Source organism: Bubalus kerabau, chromosome 10, assembly GCF_029407905.1.
Source record: "Bubalus kerabau isolate K-KA32 ecotype Philippines breed swamp buffalo chromosome 10, PCC_UOA_SB_1v2, whole genome shotgun sequence".
Lineage (NCBI taxonomy): Eukaryota > Metazoa > Chordata > Mammalia > Artiodactyla > Bovidae > Bubalus > Bubalus kerabau.
Genome location: NC_073633.1, coordinates 82,598,971 through 82,623,333, shown reverse-complemented (window position 1 = coordinate 82,623,333; position 24,363 = coordinate 82,598,971). Strand labels below are relative to the sequence as shown.

Genomic DNA, 24,363 nt, shown 5'->3' with positions numbered 1-24,363 from the left:
TTTAAAAAACTGCTCTATTAAAGAACAAAATTAGAGTATGAAATTATTTTCAAGTTTTTTCTTAAACACTAAACATGCACAGCATCCATTTCTCATTTTTAAATGTGGAATCAATATTGATATATATTTATAAATCTACTCTGGTTTGATTCCTGTGTCGGGAAGATCTGTGAGAAGGAACAGGCTACCCACTCCAGTATTCTTGGGCTTCCCTGGTGGCTCAGCTGGTAAAGAATCCGTCTGCAATGTGGGACTGCTGGGTTCAATCCCTGGGTTGGGAAGATCCGCTGGAGAAGGGAATGGCTACCCACTCCAGTATTCTGGACTGGAGCTCCATCGTTTAGAAGGCATCCCTGGTGGCTCAGACGATAAAAAATCTGCCCGCAATGCAGGAGACCCGGGTTTGATCACTGGGTCGGAAAAATCCCCTGGAGAAGGAAATGGCAACCCACTCCAATATTCTCACCTGGAAAATCCCATGGTCAGAGGAGTCTGGAGGGCTACAGTCCACGGGATCACAAAGAGTCAGACACAACTGAGCAACTAACACTTTCACTTTCAAACATAACATGCAAAGCATCCACTTCTCATTTATAAATGTGGAATCTAAAAAAATAAAGGCTACAAATGAACTTACTTACAAAAACAGAAACAGACTTATAGATGTAGAAAATAAACTTATAGTTACCAGGGCGTAAGGAGACGAGGAGAGGGATAAATTGGAAGATTGGAACTGACATATACACACTACTATATAAAAATAGATAATTAATAAGGACCTACTATATAACACAGGGAACTCTACTCAATACTCTGTAATGGCCTATGTGCGAAAAGAATCTAAAAAAGAGTGGATGTATGTATGTGTGTAAAACAGATTCACTTCGCTGTACTCCTGAAACTAATACAACAGTGTAAATCAACTATACCCCAATGAAGAAATTTTAATTACTCTGTTAAAGAAAATACAGAGTATGAAATTATTTTTAATTTTTCTTTTACATTAAACATAACCTGTAAACCATCCTGTTTCTCATTTATAAAGTAACAAAAGCAGTCATCAACTGGAAGTACAGATCATAGTCTTTTAAAGTTTCTAAACACCATTAATAATCTTAGCAGTTAGAGTCAAAGAAACAACTCCAGGCCTACTCCTTCCTACTGATTGAATATGTGGAAAGGAGAAAGGGAGAATTCAGTAGAGAGGAGAGGCAAAATGGCCACCTATATCGTATACACTTTAAACACCCATCTTCCTATAGCTACCATTAATTCTTGTTAATTTTTACACTTTGATGTAAAGATACATATTTTTTTTCCTAAAATTCAAATATTATTCATAGAAAATGTCAGGATGCTTCCCAAACTAATTAGTCTCAAGAATTTTGCCTTGAAGCAGTTTGGATTCAATGAAAGAAAAATAAAGGACAGGTAGAACAATTAGTGAAAACAAAACAAAATAAAACATAATAATCCTTACAGTGAATTTCTCTGGAATATTTTGGTGTTAGACTCTGAATAAATGCTTTCCTAAAAACATATTCAAAGTTACTGTGAAGGAGGTGTTATGTTCAATATTGCAGAATATACAGAGATGAATGAAACAGTCCCTTTTTTAAGGGAGTTACAAAGGAAGGAAAGGGTTAATATAAAACAGTCTATTAATGTTTTTAATACAGTGTCTAGTAACTCAGGGCAGGGGAGAAGAGTATGAATGTATGGACATTTAGACATGCATAGATACATTTAATATATACAGAAACTTCATTCTCTTGAGGTTTGAACCTTCAAAGCAAAATGCACTTTTTAGTTTGTTTGGTTCTCTAAATATAGAAGCTTAAAATACTATTAAATTAAGTCTGTTTTATCTTTGCACATAAATACAACTCATAATTCAATTCAGCAACTACTTGTTTGTTTTTACTTACTAGACTAGTAAGAATGGCTGACTTTACTTTTCTGGGCTCCAGAATCACTGCTGATGGTGGTTGCAGCCATGAAATTAAAAGATGCTTACTCCTTGGAAGGAAAGTTATGACCAACCTGCTGCTGCTGCTAAGTCGTTTCAGTCGTGTCCAACTCTGTGCGACCCCACAGACAGTAGCCCACCAGGCTCCCCCGTCCCTGGGATTCTCCAGGCAAGAACACTGGAGTGGGTTGCCATTTCCTTCTCCAATGCATGAAAGTGAAAAGTGAAAGTGAAGTCGCTCAGTCGTGTCTGACTTTTCGCGACCCCATGGACTGCAGCCTACCAGGCTCCTCCATCCATGGGATTTTTCCAGGCAAGAGTACTGGAGTGGGTTGCCATTGCCTTCTCCATGACTAACCTAGACAGCATACTAAAAAGCAGAGACATTACTTTGCTAACAAAGGTCTGTCTAGTCAAAGCTATGGTTTTTCCAGTGGTCATGTATGGATGTGAGAGTTGGACTATAAAGAAAGCTGAGTGCTGAAGAATTGATGCTTTTGAACTGTGGTGTTGGAGAAGACTCCTGGGAGTCCCTTGGACTGCAAGGAGATCCAACCAGTCCATCCTAAAGGAGATCAGTCCTGGGTGTTTATTGGAAGGACTGATGTTGAAGCTGAAACTCCAATACTTTGGCCACCTGATGCGAAGAGCTGACTCATTGGAAAAGACCTTGATGCTGGGAAAGATGGAGAGCAGGAGGAGAAGGGGATGTCAGAGGATGAGAGGGTTGGATGGCATCACCAACTTGATGGACGTAGGTTTGGGTGGACTCCGGGAGTTGGTGATGGACAGGGAGGCCTGGCGTGCTGCAGTTCATGGGGTCGCAAAGAGTCGGACACGACTGAGCAACTGAACTGAACTGAAGAATTATTCATGTAACTTAAGATTTCTTACCTCACTACAAATAATCACTTTACAAACTACAGGTGTAACAATTTTATACTCTAGTGGAACTAAAGTGGTCATTAAAAAAAAAATTTATATAATTTATGATTTCTGCAAAACTTTTTATTTCTTTTAGATGAGTAGATCAGGCAAACATACATCTGATCTAAAACAGAAGTTCCATGTATACAAATGCTATTAGAAACATAACAGAAACAAGATAAAAACCATAATTTACACAGGACTATTGATAACAGTCAGTCTCTATACAACTATGCCACTTGGTCAGTAAAATACTTTAAAATACCTTCGCACATAGTACATGTGGTGTATGTGTTTGTGTATACTGGTGTATGCTCTAACTTACACTCTAGGAAAAGTGATTTCACTCTTTATTAGGCAAATATCTCACTCTTTATTAGGGAATAAATACTTAAAGATATGCTTTGTTGTTGTTGAGAATTTTTACACATTCATCAGAGACAGCAGTCAGTAGTTTTCTGCTTTGCTTCATTTATCTGGCTTTGATATCAGGGTAATGCTGACTTCACAAAATGTGTTGGGAGTATCTGTTCTTCTCCAATATTTTGGCCCACACAGATATTAAGATGGCATTAGTAAATCCTTACATATCAATGACTGTTCTAATCGTAAATATACTGAATTCTTCAATCAAAAGATACAGAATGACTAGATTCAAGTTGTTTTTAAGCCTGCTAACAAAGTTTTACTCTTTAAGAAATACATTTTGTAGGGCTATAGATGCCACAGACAGTGATTCCTCTGAGGGATCTGGGCAAAGTCAACTGAGAACCTTCTGAAAAGGATTCACCATTCTAGATGCCATTAAGAACATTCATGATTCATGGCGGTGGTGGTGGTTTAGTTGCTAAGTCGTGTCTGACTCTTGCAACCGACCCCATGGACTGTAGCCCTCCAGGTTCCTCTGTCCATGGGAAGAGGTCAAAATATCAACATTAACAGGAGTCTGGAAAAAGCTGATTCAAATCTTCATGGATGACTTTGAGGGGTTCAAGACTCCAATGGAAGAAGTCCCTGCAGATGTGGCAGAAATAGCAAGAGAACTACAATCAGAAGGGGAGCCTGAAGATGTGACTGAATTGCTGCAATCTCATGAAAAACCTGAATGGACGAGGAGTTGCTTCTTATAAATGAGTAAAGAGAGTGGTTTCCTGAGACGGAATCTACTTCTGGTGAAGATGCTACAAACTTCATTATTGACTTATCTTAAGAAACTGTCACAGTCACCTCAACCTTCAGCAACCACCACCCTGATCAGTCAGCAACCATCAATACTGAGGGAAGACTTTCTACCGGCAAAAAGATTACAATTTGCTGAAGGCTCTGATGATGGTTAGGAGTTTTTAGAAATAAAGTACTTTAAAATTAAGGTATATACATATTTTTTAGATATAATGCTATTGTATACTTAATGGACTACCATGTAGTATAAACTTTATAACTGGGTGATTGCTTTACTGCATTATTTGCTTTCTTGTGGTGGTCTAGAATCGAACCTGAGTTTCTTAAGGTATACCTATATATGCTGCCTACAAGAGACTCATTTCAGTTTTAGGGACACACACAGGCTCAAAGTGAAGAAATAGAAAGGACATTACATCTAAAGATTTGATGCAATACCCATTAAAATGTCAGTGATATTTTCCACAGAAGTGGCAAAAACAATCTGAAAAGTTGTATGGACCCACAAGATATCCTAAACAGCCAAAGCTACCCTAAGCAAGAAAAACAAAGTGGGAGGCATCACATTCCATGATTTCAAACTATGTTACAAAGCTATAGTTATCCAACAGCATGTATTTGCATAAAAACAAACACATAGATCAATGGAAAAGAATCAAGAGCCCAGAAATAAACCCGTGAATATGCAGCCAATTAACATTTAACAAGAGAGCCAAGAATACTCAATGAGGAGAGGGTAATTTCTTCAATAAATAGTGTTAGAAAACTGGAAAGCCATATACAGTGGGTTAATAGTCAAAAATAGATAACAAACTCATGAACTCGATAACAAAAATCAAAAAAATCTGATTTGAAAATGGGCAGAGGCACATGGAACTCTGCTCAATGTTATATGCCAGCCTGGATGGGAGGGGGATTTGGGAGAGGATGGATACATGTATATGTACACCTGTTCACCTGAAACTACCACACAGTGTTAATCGGCTATACCCCAATACAAAATGCTTTTGGTGTTAAAAAAATAAATTAAAAAAAATCAAGATTGAAAATAAATAAATAAAAATGGGTAGAGAAACTCAACAGACTTTTTTCAAAACACATAAAAATTGACAAGTACATGAAAAAGTGCTCAACATCACTAATTATCATCTCAAAAACATGAAATCAATATCTCCAAGAGATATGTGAAGTCCCGTGTTCACCACAGCATTGTTCACAATACCCAAGACATGGAACCAACCTAAGTGTCTGTCAACAGATGAATGAATAAAGAATATGTGATGTATATACATACAATCAAATATTATTCAGCCATGATAAAATATGGAAATTCTACCATTTGTGACAACACAGATGAGCCTTGAAAGCATGGCTCCAGGATCAAATAGATCAGAGAGAAAAAGACAAATATTGTATGACCTCACTTATGTATAGACTCTAAAAAAGCTGAACTCATAGTACAAACAGTATACTGGTGGTTTCCAGGATCAGGGATAGGGGAGTGAGGGTGAGGTAATGGATAAAGGTGATCCAAGAGAACAAACTTCAAGTTATAAGATGAATAAGTTATGGGGATCTAATGCACAATATGATGGCTGTGATTAAGAATACTGTATTATATATATATACCTGAAAGCTAATAGAGTAGATTTTGAAAATCTTAAATACACACACAGACACAAAAGATAACTATGTTGTGAGGTGATGAATGTGTAACTAACCTACTTATGGTAAAATTTTCACAATATATACATATACCAAATCATCACGTTGGGGACTTCCCTGGTGGTCCAGTGGTTAAAAATTCACCTTCCAATGCGGAGGAGGTGGGTTCAATCCCTGGTCAGGAAACTAAGATCCCACATGCCGTGGGACAATTAAGCCTGCACAGAGCTACTGAGCCCACACACCACAACTAGGGAAAAGCCTGCGTGCCACAACAAAGATCCATGTACAACAACTAAGACCCAATGCGGCCTTTCCCATCCCCCCAAAACTCATCTCGCTGCACATCTTAAATTTACACAATGATATGTGTCAACTGTATGTCAGTAAAGCTGGGGAAAAGTTCATACTACCAGGGCAGTGATTGATATTAAGTTCTTTAGCCAGCTCTATTTCTAATCAAGCGCTTCCCAGGTGGTGCAGTGGTAATGAATCTGCCTGTCAACACAGGAGACGCAGGTCTGATTCCTGGGTTGGGAAGATCCCGTGGAGAAGGAAATGGCAACCCAGTCCAATATTCTTGCCTGGAAAATCCCATGGACAGAGTAACTATACAGTCCATGGGGCTGCAGAGTTGGACATGACTGAGCATACATCCATGTCATGTCATGCATTTACAATCAAAGGTAGTTTGTTACTAGCTAGGTAGATACTACAAATACTATTTTACTGGTAAAATTAATTCAATATGTATGAAAACGGGAACCTGGAAACATAGAAGAATTTTGCGAACAATTTTGTGAACAATATGTACAAACATAGTAACTCTAGTAGATCACAACCTTTGGAATTACATGTTAGGCCTAGGTTTCAAAACCATATGTCGTTCAGGGGCTCATTCGGACATTCTCTAACACCTGAACAGAAAGTACACCAAAACATGTTATCAGAACGACTATCACAACTGCAAGAGAGCCCTTCACAAAAGACACTATAAAAACAACTAAAGAAGACTAAGAGCATACCCTCTGACAAAGTTACAGAACGGATTGTGACTGTTTTTTTATCCACTTACAAACATTTGTGTGTGGCAGGATTCGATCTGAGTCTTGCCAACACTGTAACATATTAAAGAGAGCAAAATTATGGTGGAGAGTTTTATCTTCCTCACTGACCTCTGCTTTTTGAAAGGTACCAATAGTGCTAAAGAAAAAAAAAATCAAATAATAATGACTTGGATGGTTTACAACAAACTTCTATGCATGCATGTGTGTGTGTGTGTGTGTGTGTGGGTGTGCACGCATGCACAGGCACAGTACATACCACTATCAGTATGTGGAGAAATGTACTATTCATAATAACTAGGAAGTACACTGATGATTGAGATACAGTGAAATGACTTTTGTATTCTTCTCAAGGATCAGAATAAGGACTGATGCTAGGTTTGGCTCAAAAACTAATAAATCTCAGTTTGTACACATCTCCTTAAACGGAAAAACACATAGTTTGTGTACGGTCTTCCCAAAAAGGTGACACTGGGCCCAAATATAAGCATTATTATAGCATAACAAGAAATGAAGCCAGATATGGCAAGATATTACCTAATGTGGACAACAGCACCAGCAGTTTATGACCTTCGGGAACTCTAAAGGGCCAAGGGAGCTACATTTAGATGCATCACATCTATTTCCTCTCCATACGGTCATACCACTTCCAAAAAATTTATGTATCGTTGACCAATAAATTTAGAACTTAAACTTACAGCATGTGGTTTCTTCCCACAGATTCTATGACTCTCATTAAACACTGCAGTACTGTGATCATAGCAAACTGCATCAAATGTGCCATCTGTATTTCTTTACACAGATTATAAACTATTACTACAGTTAAGTTCAATAAACATGAAACACCATCACTAAAGCTTACACAGGTGCATTTATATAACTAAAAGATGTAACAATTCTCTAATACTGGTATATGGACATCTTTGATCACATTTAACAACTATCAAAAGTAACAGTAATAATAAATAGGATAGTTTTCATTATCTGTAGGCTAGTAAAACATATTGTCCTGAAGATAATATTTAACAGAAGAGGAACATGAGAAGGTATTAAAAAATGACCAATAGGAGTGTACTGAAAATTAGATACAAACTCCTAAATCCTCAGAAGGTTCTGCTTTTACTTCTGACACTGCCTCTCAGAAAAACGACTAAGTCATTTTAGCTTCTGTACATATCATTTGGTAACAGATAATATTTTTGAAGTGTTATTGAATATAAATGAGAATTAACATTAAACTAGACTTTTGAGTGTCCTTTTTGTCTTTAATGAAGATACAGTATTCTATATTTATTAAGTGCACCCCAGCTTCTCTCCAAACATTATACTCTCTTATGCATTTCTGATGTACAATTATCTCTGCCAAGCAATCGCATTTGCATACATTTTAAAAGAACAAAAAGACTGTATTAAGATCAAATTTATGCTATTTGAACCAGCAACAAGATAAGCATAGTGTGCCAATTTACACTATACCACCTTCTAGCTACTGTAATTCATAAGTTAACTAATACATTGAAGACTTCTTTACATTCATTCTCTTTCAGACAGATTTGTCTAGAATTCTGATCAAGCTAAACAACCACTTTGTTTCATGATTTTACCTAAATCAATTATAAAATGGCAGCATGACATCTCAAAAACATTAAAAAAAAACTTCCCAGTGAAATAACAGTACACCTAAAAGAAGAGAGAGAAATGGCTCAGGAAAGTTTTTTCCTTGTACACTGTTTATAGGAGATTATGCATCATCTATAAATGAAGTAACACTGAAACTGATGAATCACTATGGCTGTATTTCCTATTATTAACCTTTAATTATCAGTAATATTAATACTGTAAAATTAATACATTATCAGTTCATTAATACTAACATAAAAGAATAAAAGATTAAAAAAAACATTTAATCAAGGCCCCTAAATTCAAATATTCAAACATCATAAAGTATTTAATGCATACTCACTTTGTCTATATGACAAAACTAAATCACAAAGTTTAAATAACTTCATCTTGGTTATTTAAGATTTTAATACCTTTATTCATGTGATATCTTTCTCAAAGAACAGCCCAATCTTCCCTAAATGCCTGAGTAGTTATCAGATCAGATCAGATCAGATCAGTCGCTCAGTCGTGTCCGATTCTTTGTGACCCCAAGAATCACAGCACGCCAGGCCTCCCTGTCCATCACCAACTCCCGGAGTTCACTCAGACTCATGTCCATCGAGTCAGTGATGCCATCCAGCCATCTTATCCTCTGTCGTCCCCCTCTCCTCTTGCCCCCAATCCCTCCCAGCATCGGAGTCTTTTCCAATGAGTCAACTCTTCGCATGAGGTGGCCAAAGTACTGGAGTTTCAGCTTTAGCATCATTCCTTCCAAAGAAATCCCAAGGCTGATCTCCTTTAGAATGGACTGGTTGGAGTAGCTATAATGAATAATTAAAATTTCTGTATTTTAAATAAAGCTCACGGTCAGTTCTGTTTAGTTCAATTGCTCAGTCATGTCCAACTCTTTGCGACCCCATGGACTGTGTAGCATGCCAGGCTTCCTTGTCCATCACCAACTCCCAGACCTTGCTCAAACTCATCTCCATCAAGTCACTGATGCCATCCAACCATCTCATCCTCTGTCGTCCCCTTCTCCCCCTGCCTTTCTTTGCATCACGTGGCCAAAGTACTGGAGTTTCAGCTTCAGCATCAGTCCTTCCAATGAATAGTTAGGATTTTAATATCTTTATTCATGTGACACCTTTCTCAAAGAATGGTGCAGTCTTCCCTAAAGGCCCTTCTGAGTAGTTATAATGAATAATTAAAATTTATGTATTTTAAATAAAGCTCATGGTGGGCAAATATAATTCCGACATATAAAAGCAGCTCATCTTTAAAAAATTCATATAATTCAGTTATGAAAGCCAAATCCTAAGGAACAAAACCTATTCTATACTCCTTCATGATCTAGTATATTATGTAATTATTTTGTCTCTGTAAAGACTTACAAATTTATTGAATATGATCATCTATCCCAATCAACCTTCTCTACTTTTGTATTCTAGGCCAAAAAAAGTCAACTGATTTTCTCAGGGTAAACAGTCACTCTGAGTAACATGTACATTTTATGAAATCTAATGTGTTATGCCAAATATTTAATATGATTTTTTTTCCTTTCTATTAAAGAGAAACAAGTATTCTGATTCTAGGAAAGTATTTAAATTATGTTTTTTTTTAAATTATCAACTATCATTAGCTAAAGAGCTATTTATTGACAAACTACTAATAGAAAGCAATTCTTTCAGATATGCTTTAAAATCTCCTTTAAAACTATTCCCACACTAACTTCTCTCCAAACCTATGATGACTGTGGGTTACCTGAAATAAACACACAAATTTTACCTTGTACAACACATTTTCTGGCAATCACTTCTATACAGATGATTCCCAAAGGTATCTTTCTCATCCTGACTTTTTCCTGACTTCTAGATTAACTTTCCGACCTTCCACTGGATAGGTTTAGAAAGCACATCAAGATCAATCTATCTAGATTTCACCTTGATCTCTTTCTCCTAAGAGATACACTATATTGGTCAATGAATCGGAGATCACTGATATTAGTTAAAAAAAAAACAAAAAAACTTCCAACCTGCCCAAACTCCTACTTTCCTTTACCACACAACAGGGGGTACAATGGGAGAAAAAATTAAAAATAAATCAAAGGAAAACCTGAACAACCAGACCTTAAAACGGGCAAGAAACAGAACAGATCTAGGGACCTAAATATAGGAACTAATGGGAATCTCTTTATAGCAGCTGTATTAAGATAAATGAATTCCAACAATTTTCAATATAGGTAGTTTTCATTTCAGGTAGAATATAATAGTTCATGGCAAACCCTGCTCTACTCATGGACTGTCGGCTCGACAGACGACTCCATCCATGGAATTCTCCAGGCAAGAATACTGGAGTGTGTAGCCATTCCCTTTTCCAGGAGATCTTCCAACCCAAGGATCAAACCCAGGTCTGCACTGCAGGCAGATTCTTTACTGTCTGAGCAACCAGGGAAACCCTGTTGTAATAATAACAATAAAAATAATTTGAAAACAAGTAACTTTAAAAATAACCCATTTAAAGCCATTAGAGAGGTATTTTTAAATGCAGTATTAAATTAACTAACAGTCCAGAGAACAGCATTGTATAACTAGCCCATGTTTTTACCTAGGGGGCACTTACTGATTCTAGCTATGACGTGAGGTACAGGTTTGGATTCTACAAAAGATTTTGAAAATTTGGGAACTATAGGAACAACAAATTTATAGCCAGTTTTGTCCATGGTACAGTAGCTTAATTTGAAGAGATGCTTGTTGTTGTTCAGTAACTAAGTCTTGTCTGACTCTTTGCGACCCCACAAACTGCAGCACACCAGGCTTCCCTGTCATCTCTACCTCCCAAGGTTACTCAAACTCATGTTCATTGAGTGAGAGATGCCATCCAACCATCTCACCATCTGTTGCCCTCTTCTTCTCTTGCCCTCAATCTTTCCCAGCACCAGGGTCTTTTCAAATGAGTCAGCTCTTTGAATCAGGTAGCTAAAGTACAGGAGTTTCAGCTTCAGCATGTCTTTCCAATGAATGTTCAGGGTTGATTTCATTTAGGATTGACTGGTTTGATCTCCTTGCAGTCCAAGGGACTCTCAAGAGTCTTCTCCAACACAACAGTTCAAAAGCATCAATTCTTTAGTGCTCAGTCTCCTTTACAGTCCAACTCTCACATATACATGACTACTGGAAAAATCATAACTTAAGATTATATGGACCTTTGTCAGCAAAGTAATGTCTCTACTTTTTAATACACTGTCTAGGTTGTCATAGGTATTCTTCCAAGGAGCAAGAGTCTTTTAATTCATGGCTGCAGTCACTGTCCATATTGATTTTGAAGTCCAAGAAAATGAAATCTGACACTGTTTCCACATTTTCCCCATTTGCCATGAAGTGATAGAACTGGATGCCATGACCTTAGTTTTGTGAATGCTGAGTTTTAGGTCAGCTTTTTCACTCTCCTCTTTCACCTTTATCAAGAGGCTCTTCAGTTCCCCTTCACTTTCTGCCATTAAAGTGGTATCATCTACATGTCTGAGATTGTTGATATTTCTCCTGGCAATCTTGATTCCAGCTTGTGATTCATCCAGCCCAGCATTTCACATGATGTACTCTTCATATATGTTAAATAAGCAGGGTGACAATATACAGTCTTGACGTACTCCTTTCCCAATTTTGAACCAGTCCATTGTTTCATGTCCAGTTCTAACTATTGCTTCTTGTCTTGCATACAGGATTCTCAGGAGCCAGGTAAGGTGGTCTGGCAATGCCACCTCATTAAGAATATTCCACAGTTCGTTGTGATCCACACAATCAAAGGCTTTAGCATAGTCACTGAAGCAGAAGTCGATTTTCTTTTGGAATTCCCTTGGTTTTTTTTTATGATCCAGTGGATGCTGGCAATTTGATCCCTGGTTCTTCTGCCTTTTCTAAACTCAGCTTATACATCTGGAAGTTCTCAGTTCACATACCATTGAAGCCTAACTTGAAGGATTTTGAGGATAATCTTGCTGGCATGTGAAATGAGTGCAACTGTATGATAATTTGAACATTCTTCGGCATTGTCTTTCTTTGGGATTGGAATGAAAACTGACCTTTTCCAGTCCTGTGGCCACTGCTGAGTTTTCCAAATTTGCTGGCATATTGAGTGCAGCACTTTCACAGTATCATCTTTTAGGATTTGAAATAGCTCAACTGGAATTCCATCATCTCCACTAGTTTTGTTCGTAGTAATGCTTCCTAAGGCCCACTTGACTGCATATCACAGGATGTCTGGCTTAGATGAGTGATCACACCATCATTGTTATCTGGGTCATTTGAGATCTTTTTTGTATAGTTCTGTGTATTCTTGCCACCTCTTCTTAATCTCGTCTGCTTTTGTCAGGTCCTTGCTGTTTCTGTCCTTTTTTGTGCCCATCTTTCCATGAAATATTCCCTTGGTATCTCCAATTTTCTTGAAGAGATCTCTAGTCTTCCCCATTCTATTGCTTTCCTCTATTTCTTTGTATTATTCACTTAAGAAGGCTTTCTTATCTCTCCTTGCTATTCTCTGTGACTCTGCATTCAGTTGGGAATATCTTTCCCTTTCTCCTTTGCCTTTCACGTCTCTTCTTTCTCAGCCATTTGTAAGACCTACTAAGACAACCACTTTGTCTTCTTGCATTTCTTGTCCTTGGAGATCGTTTTGGTCACTACTTTCTGTACAGTGTTATGAACCTCCATCCATAGTTTTTCAGGCACTCTATCAAATCTAGTCCCTTGAATCCATTCATTACTTCTACTGTATAATCACTAGGGGTTTGATTTAGGTTAGAGCTGAATAGATAAGTGGTTTTCCCTACTTTCCTCAATTTGAGCCTGAATTTTGCAATAAGGAGCTGATGATCTGAGCCACAGTCAGTTCCAGGTCTTGTTTTTGCTGACTGTAAAGAGCTTCTTCAGCTTCAACTGCAAAGAATATAATCAATCTGATTTTGGTACTGAGCTTCTGGTGATGTCCATGTGTAAAATCACCTCTAGTGTTGTTGGAAGAGAGTGTTTGCTATGACCAATGGTCATGGGATGCTAGAGAGAAATTTTAAGACAGGCTAAAATTTTTCAGTCCTGGATATTACAAGACAAAGTTCTATTTGAGACCTACCTTAAAGTCATAGTTATTTTTTTTCAGTGTTTGCTATATTTATATGATCCACGGTTTAAGACGCCAATGAGCAAGACTGAACACATCTAAAAGGCTGAATAAATTTCCCACAATATTTAAGTCCTGAAAGAAATCCATCAAGTCCTCAATTAAAAAGCATGGAAGAAAAGGCGGTGTGAGGGGAAGAAGTTGTAGAGTGGGGGCAGAAGTGAGGAGGAGGGGAGGGGGGGAGGAGGCCGCGGCGGGGCAGGGCGGGGACTGCCTGCCTGCCCGGGTTGCGGAAGTGGTAGCCGCTGACCGAGCCTGCTTCTCTCTCGCTACTGCTTTGGCTTCCCGGCTCCGCCCCCAGATGGAGAGGGTGGCCCAGCCGTGGATGATCAGAGAGCTTCTACCTCCCGCCGCCCATCCCTGGCCCCAACCGGCACAGAGCAGACGGCAGCAGCAGCAGCAGCAGCAGGCGAGGAGGAAGATGGCGGGACAGCTGCCGGCCTGTGTGGTGGACTGTGGCACGGGGTATACAAAATTAGGATATGCTGGAAATACGGAACCACAGTTTATCATCCCTTCCTGTATTGCTATTAAGGAGTCAGCAAAAGTAGGAGATCAAGCTCAAAGGAGGGTGATGAAAGGTGTTGACGACCTAGACTTCTTCATTGGTGATGAAGCAATAGAAAAACCTACATATGCAACAAAGTGGCCAATCCACCATGGTATAGTTGAAGACTGGGACTTAATGGAAAGGTTTATGGAGCAAGTCATCTTTAAATATTTAAGGGCGGAACCTGAAGATCATTATTTTCTTTTGACTGAACCTCCACTGAATACTCCAGAAAACAGGGAATATACTGCTGAAATAATGTTTGAGTCTTTCAATGTTCCTGGCTTGTACATTGCTGTACAGGCCGTTCTTGCCTTAGCTGCATCTTGGACCTCCAGACAAGCAGGAGAACGGACGTTGAGCGGTACGGTAATAGACAGTGGAGATGGTGTCACTCGTGTCATCCCTGTGGCTGAAGGGTATGTGATTGGCAGCTGTATTAAGCACATTCCCATCGCAGGACGAGATATAACGTATTTTATTCAGCAATTGTTGAGAGACCGAGAAGTAGGAATTCCTCCAGAGCAATCCTTGGAAACTGCTAAGGCAGTGAAGGAGCGCTATAGTTATGTCTGCCCAGACTTAGTAAAAGAATTTAACAAGTATGATACAGATGGATCAAAGTGGATTTAACAGTATACTGGAATCAATGCTATCTCAAAGAAAGAGTTTTCCATTGATGTTGGATATGAGAGATTCTTGGGACCTGAAATTTTTTTTCATCCAGAGTTTGCTAACCCAGACTTTACCCAGCCTATCTCAGAAGTTGTAGATGAAGTAATTCAGAATTGTCCTATCGATGTCAGACGTCCTTTCTAAAGGATATTGTCCTCTCTGGAGGTTCAACCATGTTCAGGGACTTTGGACGTCGTTTGCAAAGAGATTTGAAAAGAACTGTAGATGCCAGGCTGAAACTAAGTGAGGAATTGAGTGGTGGTAGATTGAAGCCAAAACCTATTGATGTACAAGTCATTACACATCACATGCAACGATACGCAGTTTGGTTTGGAGGATCTATGCTGGCTTCCACACCTGAGTTCTACCAAGTATGCCACACCAAAAAGGATTATGAAGAAATTGGACCTAGCATTTGTCGTCACAATCCAGTGTTTGGAGTCATGTCGTAAAATTGGCTTCATAGTTATTGGGGTTAGGGAGGTGGGGAAGAAATAGTCTTTCTGATTACCTGTTTTGTCTGGATGGCTGGTTTTGAACCTGACTTAAAATAATAAGACCAAACATTAATTATACAGGAATATTTTAATAAGTATATCAACATGCGAATGTAGAGGAGAGCCAAAATGATTTAAGTGTTTTTCTTTAGATTGAATATTTGAATCTTACGTGTATCAAAAAGAAGTGGGTTTTAGTTCTTTCTGTGCCCTGGTATTTTGTATATTATTGAATTATCCAAGATTTGATGGGATTTATCAATATGTAGATAGCTCTATAATGCTTGAATTGTACACTTTGAAGTGTGTGCAATGCAAGAGCTTGTTTATATTCATACTTTTTATACTTTGAGGAAAAAAAGTCAAAGAAAAACTAGTATTTGAGGGTAAAAATAAAAAAGTGACCAAGTAAAGGATAAATACAAAAAATAGCCTGTGAGACTTGGTGTACACACACACTCATGGGATTCCAGTTATTATGAAGTGCTTCCACCCTCCTGTGCCCCCCAATGGTTTTCTTTGCAAGTGCTTTTGGAACTAAGAAGCTAGTGTCTTGGATTAACTGATGCCTGCTAGTGCTTTCTGATTACTCGCGTTCTGTTTTCTCGCTTTAAAGGAAAAGTAAAGACAAGACTGTTGGACCAGTATTGCAGTTCTGTAGTGTCATTTCTTATTAAAAAATGAATAATTTGATTACCCAAATTGGTATATTTAAAGCCTAACACCATTCTAATAAAGGCACAAATTTCTTTAAAAAAAATAAATAAATAAAAAATAAAAAGCATGGAAGATTTACACCTAAATAACAAGCAAGAAAAAGAAGTGGGCTAAGTATTACTAAAACCATAATTTAGCCATGACCCAGCTCAATCCCTAATTACACCAGATGACATAACAGTCCCAGAAATAATATATCCATATCAGAGGGAAGTTTCCATAATTTCCAAACTACTTTTAGACAACATATTTTCAAAATATTTTGTCATACTATCTAACAAAAATAAAGATCCCCTGAAATGGGAAATGGCAACCCACCCTAGTATTCTTAAAAAAGAGAAAAAAAAAAAAATTCCTGGACATGTAAAGAGGAAAAAAATCTGACCAATAATCAATAGGAAAAGATGAACAAAAAATGATCCAGATATCATCCAGGTATTAGTAGACAATATAATAGCTATATTAGAATAATGACTTAAAGAAATTATTTAAAAAACATGAACAATATTGATGAAAAATAGAAAATTTACAAAAAATTTTGAAATCATAAAAAAGAATGAACTAAATATTTTGGAATCAAAATATATAAAAAATTACTAATTGGGTGTGCTTAACATCAGAATGAGTGCAGAAGACAGATTAAATAAATTGGAAGACAGTTCAAAACAGAACACATAAAATGAAGTACAAAAACAAATTAGATTGTGAAAGACACATAAAAGGCATGTGAGACACCATAAAAGGAAATGTACTAATACGTGTAAGTGGAGTTTCAAGAGAAAAGAGAAAGAATAGTCCAGAAGCAGTATTTAAAGAGGTAATAGCTGAGGATTTTCTAAAACCTACGATATCAAATCTCAGAATTGAGCTCAGTGAATTTCAAACTAGATAAAAACAAAGTTATATCTGGGTGTCACGGTCAACTTGTATAACACCAAGACAAAAATTAAAATGCAAAAGTAGCCAAAGAGAAAGATAAACTTCAAGTAAAATTGCTGACTTTTCAACAAAAACTATGTAAGTTAGAAAACAATAGAATGACATGTTTAAAGTGCTAAAAAAATTAAATTCTAATGTGCCAAATTAAATTGTATACAACCAAACATTATCTCAACAGTGCATATGTTTTAAAAGTTTTCAGAAAAAGAAAATCAAAAAACATTTATTGTCATCAAATTTGCACTACCAAAAATACTAAAGGATATTCTCCAGACTGAGGGGAAATGATCAGCATGGAAGAAATAAACTGCAGGAAGGAATAAACAACATTAGAAAGAATAAATATGTAGTCAATTATAGAGGAATATGATTAATTTATATCAAAATTATAATAACATAATGTGCACTTTATAACAGACACTGGGTTAAAATACAGTCCTAAATACCTAGCAAGTTAAAAAGAAAAATCACAAAAGAAATTTGAAACTATTTTTGACTGAAATATCAGTTAAAATAAGTCACTGACAGAATTGGCAAGATGCAACTGTGCTCTCTACAGCTGTGCAAAATTTTAGCTCTCCAGGCATATGTTAGGAAAAAAGCAAGGCTTAAAATGAATAATATAAAATTCTTTCTGAAAAAGCTTTAAACAGAAAGAAAAAAAAAAACCCTCCAAAGATACTACAAGAAAGAAATTAACAAACTAAGAATAGAAATCAATAAAATACAAACATACAATGGGGGGGGAAACAGGAGAAATTCTTCAAAAAAATAAATAAAATCAATAAACTGTTTGTAAGATAAAAGTGGAAAATATAAACAAATCAAGAATAAAAAAGGAAACAGTACTACAGATATTATAGGTGAAAAGTAAAAAGGAATTATGAACAGCTTTATGCTAATATATTTGAAAATCTTGATAAAATGGACACATTTCTTAAAAAATACATTTTACCAAAACTGACATAAAAAAATAGAAAATATGCATGGTCCAATTTCTATTAAAAAAAACAAATGTAGAATCTGAAGTCTTCCCACATGTCTCATGTCTCTACAAAAACCAACCTATGTTCCTCCCCCCGCTCACCCAAAATAAAGACTTTAGGCCCACACAGCTTCACTGGTGAAATTCTAACAAAGATATAAAATAGAATGGATTCCAATTTTATACAAACACTTTCTGAGAATAAAATTTAAGGCAATGGCACCCCACTCCAGTACTCTTGCCTGGAAAATCCCATGGATGGAGGAGCCTGGTGGGCTGCAGGCTGCAGTCCATGGGCTCTAAGAGTCGGACATGACTGAGCGACTTCACTTTCACTTTTCACTTTCATACATTGGAGGAGGAATTAGCAACCCACTCCAGTGTTCTTGCCTGGAGAATCCCAGGGACAGGGGAGCCTGGTGGGCTGCCGTCTATGGGGTTGCACAGAGTCGGACACGACTGAAGTGACTTAGCATAGTATATAACCTTAATACTAAAACCCTAAAGACACTGTAAGAAGGAAATATTACAGGTAAGCATGTCTTGTTAACATACCAAACACTCCACTAGCAAATTTAATACAGCTATATATGAAAAGGTTAATACAAATTCCAGGGAGAAACCATCTCATTGTTAGACTGAGAAGGCTAAGAATATTGACTAAAAATCTCACTAAGATATTCTAACATAGGAAAGGAATATTTTCCATATGGAAAAGTAAGACATTCTTGATAGCATAAGGAATAATGGATGGAGGATTGCAAAAATAAAAGTAAAAAAAAAAGGTGGGGGGAAGGTTATAGCTAGATGCTCTATACACTCCAATCTATTCACTTGCTATAAGAATTGAATCAGTATACTCTTTTAATGAAAAGACTCTTGCTCCTTGGCAGAAAAGCTATGACAAACCTAGACAGCAGATTCTAAAGCCGAGACATCACTTTTCTGACAAAGGTCCATATGGTCAAATCTATGGTTTTTCCAGTAGTCATGTATGGATGTGAAAGTTGGACCATAAGGAAGGATGAGCACTAAAAAATTCATGCTTTGGAACTGTGGCGCTGGAGAAGACTCTTGAGAGTCCCCTGGACAGCAAGGAGATCAAACCAGTCAATCCTAAAGGAAATCAGCCCTTTATTCATTGGAAGAGACTGATGCTAAGGCTGAAGCTCCAATACTTTGGCTACCTGATGCATACAGCTGACTTATTGAAAAAGACTCTGATGCTGGGAAAGACTGAAGGCGGGAGGAGAAGGGGACGACAGAGGATGAGTGGTTGCATGGCATCACCAACTCAATGAACATGAGTTTGAGCAAACTCTGGGAGATGGCTGACGGACAGGGAAGCCTGGCATACTACAGTCTATGGGGTCACAAAGAGTCGTACACGACTGAGCGACTCAACACAAGTACACTCTTTACAAATGAGACAAGCATTTATGGAGAAGGTTGCCTACAGCAAATCCTCTAAACAACCAACAGGAACAAAGGCATCTGCAATTTCTAATACCAGTTTCACAAACTGAAGTAAGATATGACCTATGAAAAACCGCATCAGTTTCCTTCCTACCCATGGCAGTTTTTCATACTTTTGTTGTATCAGACAAATTTTTCCACTGGAAGATTCATGATTTGGCTCTAATCCAACTGAGGAGACTAGTATGTAGCTCAGAAATACACATAATCTAAGTTAATTATACCTTCATGGTCTGTAAAATTTAGCTTATAGCTAATATCTAAATTCCAGAAGAAATATTTTCTTTCCTAGACCAAAAAAAAGGCTACAAATTCACACTGAATTTTTTAAAATTATGCTCCCCAAAATAAATGGAAGTAGAATAAGGAATTAAGAGGAAAGCTTTCAATTAAGCACTCCTTAAATTTTACAAGTTCTGTCCATTTCTGACATCTGTCAATGAGGTTCACTGCTCACAGGGTTTCAGAACAAGTTTCAGTAATTTTCCAGGTGTTTTCTGCTAATTTCTACTCTGAGAGGCAGAATGGCAGGTTCAAATCCTAAGAATAAGAAGCAAAGATTCTGTGAACTGATAGCAACTACACATTAGTAAAAGTTGAGACAAAACAAATATGAAATTTGAAAAGGCATTCCTGCAGGGTGGCATGCTAAAAAGCGATGACTTATAAGCTTTTAAAGAAAGATATTACATGTATACTCAAGATGCTGGCAATCAACAAGTAAGAAAAGGATGATTGGGGAAAGCCAGATAAAAGCATGAAGGAAACATGGGAAAATAAGCAGATGTACCTTGGTACCAAAGCCATGCAATTTAATCATTAATTAAGGTCAGCAACACCTCATGTCTAGATTAATACTGTACTTTCCAGTTCATTTCACTCTAGTCAAGTACATGGCCAAATCTACCTGAAAATCTAAATCGTCCTCAACCATTTTCACAGTGTCACTCCTCTGCTGAAAAACCAATTATGATTTCTTGTTATCTATCAACCAAGCCTACACTAAACTCTGGCTGTTCAAGACCACTACAATGTGACCTAATCTATTCAACATTACATCTAGAGATGAGAACTGTGGGTCAAAATGGCTACAAATTCTTTGCAGTTCCTACTTCCATTCCCTACATGTGGAAAGTCCCTTTGACTTGCAAAGATTAGCAGAATGTGGCAGAAGTGATACTGTGTAACTTTTCATGCTTGGCCTCAAGAGGATTTGCAGTTTCTACTTTTGCCTGCTTAGAACCCTGCAAGGTAAGAAACCAGGGCTATCCTTCTAGAGAAGCCAGACACAGGGGAACCAGCTGAGGGTCCCTTAATCACGGAGCATGTGTGAGGTCATCAGACTGCCCAATCACAATGAAGCCACCAGATGGCTACAACCACATCAGTGACCCCAGATATAATTAGAAAAACAGTCCAGCTGAGGCCAACTGAAATAGAATAATCAGAAGCAAATAAATGTTTATTGGTTTATGCTACTATATTTTTATTTTATATCTACACACATATATATATATATATAATACATTTTGTTATATATGAAACCCCAGTTTTTAAAAAGAATTCAATAAGAAAACAAATAACTCAATTTATAAATAAGCAAGAAATCTGAGTAAATACTTCACCAAAGCACATACATGAATAGGAAATAAGCACATAAAAAAATGCTCACCATCATTAATCATTACAGAAATGCAAACTGAAACTATATGAGATGACACTACAGATCTATCAAAACAGCTAAAGTAAAAACACCTGACAACAGCATGTGCCAGCAAGGGTTAGAGCTGTAACCCTCAAGCACTGCTGGTGGAAATAAAAAATAGTTCAAGTACTCTGTAAAACATTTGGGTAGCCTCTTACATAAAGTTAAAATGCACTTACACATGACCCAGCAATTCCACTCCTAGGTATTTACCCAAGAGAAATAAAAACTCACACACAGAAACTCAGGAAAAATGCTTTTAACAGCTTCATTCATAATAGCCCCCAAAATGGAAATATTAACATCTTTCAACTGGTGAATGCATTTAAAGACAACAACAACATTGACACAAACATACTAAGGAATACTACTCAAAAATGAACTACCAATACACAAAGCAGCACTGACGAATCTCAAATATATCATGCTAAATGAAAAAAAAAAGACTTAAAGGCTACCTATTGCATGATTCTAGTTATACGACATTTTGGAACAGAAAAGAAACAGAATAGAAAATAGATCAGTAGATGCCAGGGACAGAAGGTAGAATACAATTTCAACTACAAAAGGGAACAACAGAATTCTGGAGCGAGAGAGAATTCTTCTATAATTTGACTGCGGTGCTGGTTACATGACTGTAAGGATCTGTCAAAATTCATAGACATTTATGCTAAAAGGAGTGAATTTTACCATATAGAAATTCATCAACAATTCAGAATTAAATATACATACAGACACACACAGAAATACACACAGGATGATGCTTTTGAACTATGGTATTGGAGAAGACTCTTGAGAGTCCTTTGGACTGCAAGGGGATCAAATCAAGTCAATCCTAAAGGAAATAAACCCTGAATATTCATTGGAAGGACTGATGCTGAACATGAAGTTTCAATACTTTGGCTACCTGATGTGAAGAGCCAACTCATTGAAAAAGACCCTGATGCTGGGAAAGACTGAAGGCAACAGGAGAAGCGGGTGGCAGAAAATGAGATGGTTGGACAGCATTACTGATTCAATGGACATGAATTTGAGCAAACTCTGGGAGACAGTGGAAGACAGAAGAGCCTGGCATGCTTGCAAAGAGTCAGATATGACTTAGCGACTGAAAAACAACAACATAGAGCAACCTCCCCACGTTGATCTAAAACATTTGTATCCCTCAGAGTAATGATCTTCAAATTATTTTCCTAAATTTGTAGTCCTATCAACAAGATTAGCAAACACAAGCTAGAGGGTTGGGCAACTGCTTTTAAAAAATGACTGTCCTGAATGTTTAAAAATTGTAGTTTCAGACTTCTGACTTACTTTCCAATTTCAAGCCATATACCGTATCTTGGGAGAATGGCATTGAAACATGTAAAATATCATGTATGAAATGAGTTGCCAGTCCAGGTTCGATGCACGATACTGGATGCTTGGGGCTGGTGCACTGGGATGACCCAGAGGGATGGAATGGGGAGGGAGGAGGGAGGAGGGTTCAGGATGGGGAACACATGTATACCTGTGGCGGATTCATTTTGATATTTGGCAAAACTAATACAGTTATGTAAAGTTTAAAAATAAAATAAAATTAAAAAAAAAAAAAAAAAAAGAAATAACCTAACTTTACAAGACATCTGAATTAGGTGGTTCCAGTGGTAAAGAATCCACCTGCCAATGTAGGAGACACAGGAGATGCAGATTTGATACCTGGGTCAGGAAGATCCCCTGGAGGAGGAAATGGCAACCTACTCCAGTATTCTTGCAGGGATAATCCCATGGACAAAGGAGCCTGGTGGGCTATACAGTCCATAGGGTTGCAAAGAGTCTGACACGACTGAGCATGCACACATGCAGGCTTCTGGGTTACTTTCTAATTCCAATCCACATACCGTATCTCAAAAAAATAATCTAGCTTTATAGACATCTGAATTAATTCTACATAGTCTATCTTCTGAACATATTTTCTTATTAAAAAAAGACACAGAAAACTGAGTATGAAATATTACAATAAAGGGAGAAAAAGAAACCAATGCCACTAGCACCTCTACTGCTCTTCCTTTGATATCAGGGACTTTAAAATAAAATCTCTTGGTTCACTGGGATGACCCAGAGGGATGGTATGGGGAGGGAGGTGGGAGGGGGGTTCAGGATGGGGAACACGTGTACACCTGAGGCGGATGCATGTTGATGTATGGCAAAACCAATACAATATTGTAAAGTAAAATAAATAAATAAATAAAAATTTAAAAAATAAATAAAATCTCTTTGGAGAAAACACAAATGGTCCTATCAATAAAGTTGATGGAAAGGCCTGAGGAAGTTTTCTTCCCTAATTACATTTAATTACATATTTTCTTAAAATTATTTTTGTGTGTGTGTATATATACAGGCTCCTTTGCTCCATCTGTGCTTTCAGATTGTATATATGCTATAACATGACATATTAAATGTCTACACTCTTAGAAGTTGTCTCTACATTTGAGAAGCTGAGAACTTAATTCTTCAGACACATGAAAGACTACAAAGAAAGTGACTTAAGAAACTCAAAGATTATTTTGCAGAAGGAATAACTCATATTAAAGCAAGTTTTCCTTCATGCAATAGAAACAAATATTAGGTTGGCCAAAAAGTTCATTCAGGATGTTTCCATGACATCTTAAAAAAATCCTGAACGAACTTTTTGGCCAACCTAATGCCTGGCAGTTAGAAATAAGCCAACTGAAATATAAGTACTTAAGTTGAAATTAGGGGGAAAATTAGCAATTTTTTATAAGTCTAAATTAAGAAGCAACTCTTTTTTCAAGGAGCAAAATTTCTATAATGTAGAATAAGATCTTACTACAAGGATTCTGCAAAATTAACTACTCTTGCTGATTTGCTACATGAGATGTTTAGTTGAGATTTCTGAATCATTTATTTCTCACTGGTTTCTACTCAAGAGTGAGAGTGAAAGTCACTCAGTTAGTCCATGGAATTCTCCAGGCCAGAATACTGGAATGGGTAGCTGTTCCATTCTCCAGGGTATCTTCCCAACCCAGGGATTGAACCCAGGTTTCCCGCATTGCAGGCGGATTCTTTACCAGCTTAGCCACAAGGGAAGCCCCTCTATTCAGAGAGGCAAAACAATTCGCCAGTTCCCTGGCTGTCCACTCAAACTGCCAATATTCAAAGTAAGTGCCATCATTTGTGAAAACTGTGATCTTGGGAAAAATTAAATCACTTAATATTCTGTTGATTCCTTATCTGTAAAATG

At 37.2% G+C, this 24,363-nt stretch overlaps 1 protein-coding gene and 1 pseudogene across 5 annotated transcripts in view; one reads left to right on the top strand and one right to left on the bottom strand.

The window, feature by feature from the left end:
* Positions 1-24,363, bottom strand: part of FUT8 (fucosyltransferase 8) — a 329,084-nt gene that overhangs the window by 150,639 nt on the left and 154,082 nt on the right. The gene's annotated exons all lie outside the window — the stretch shown is intronic.
* LOC129621685 (actin-related protein 3-like) lies at positions 13,819-15,317 on the top strand (annotated as a pseudogene).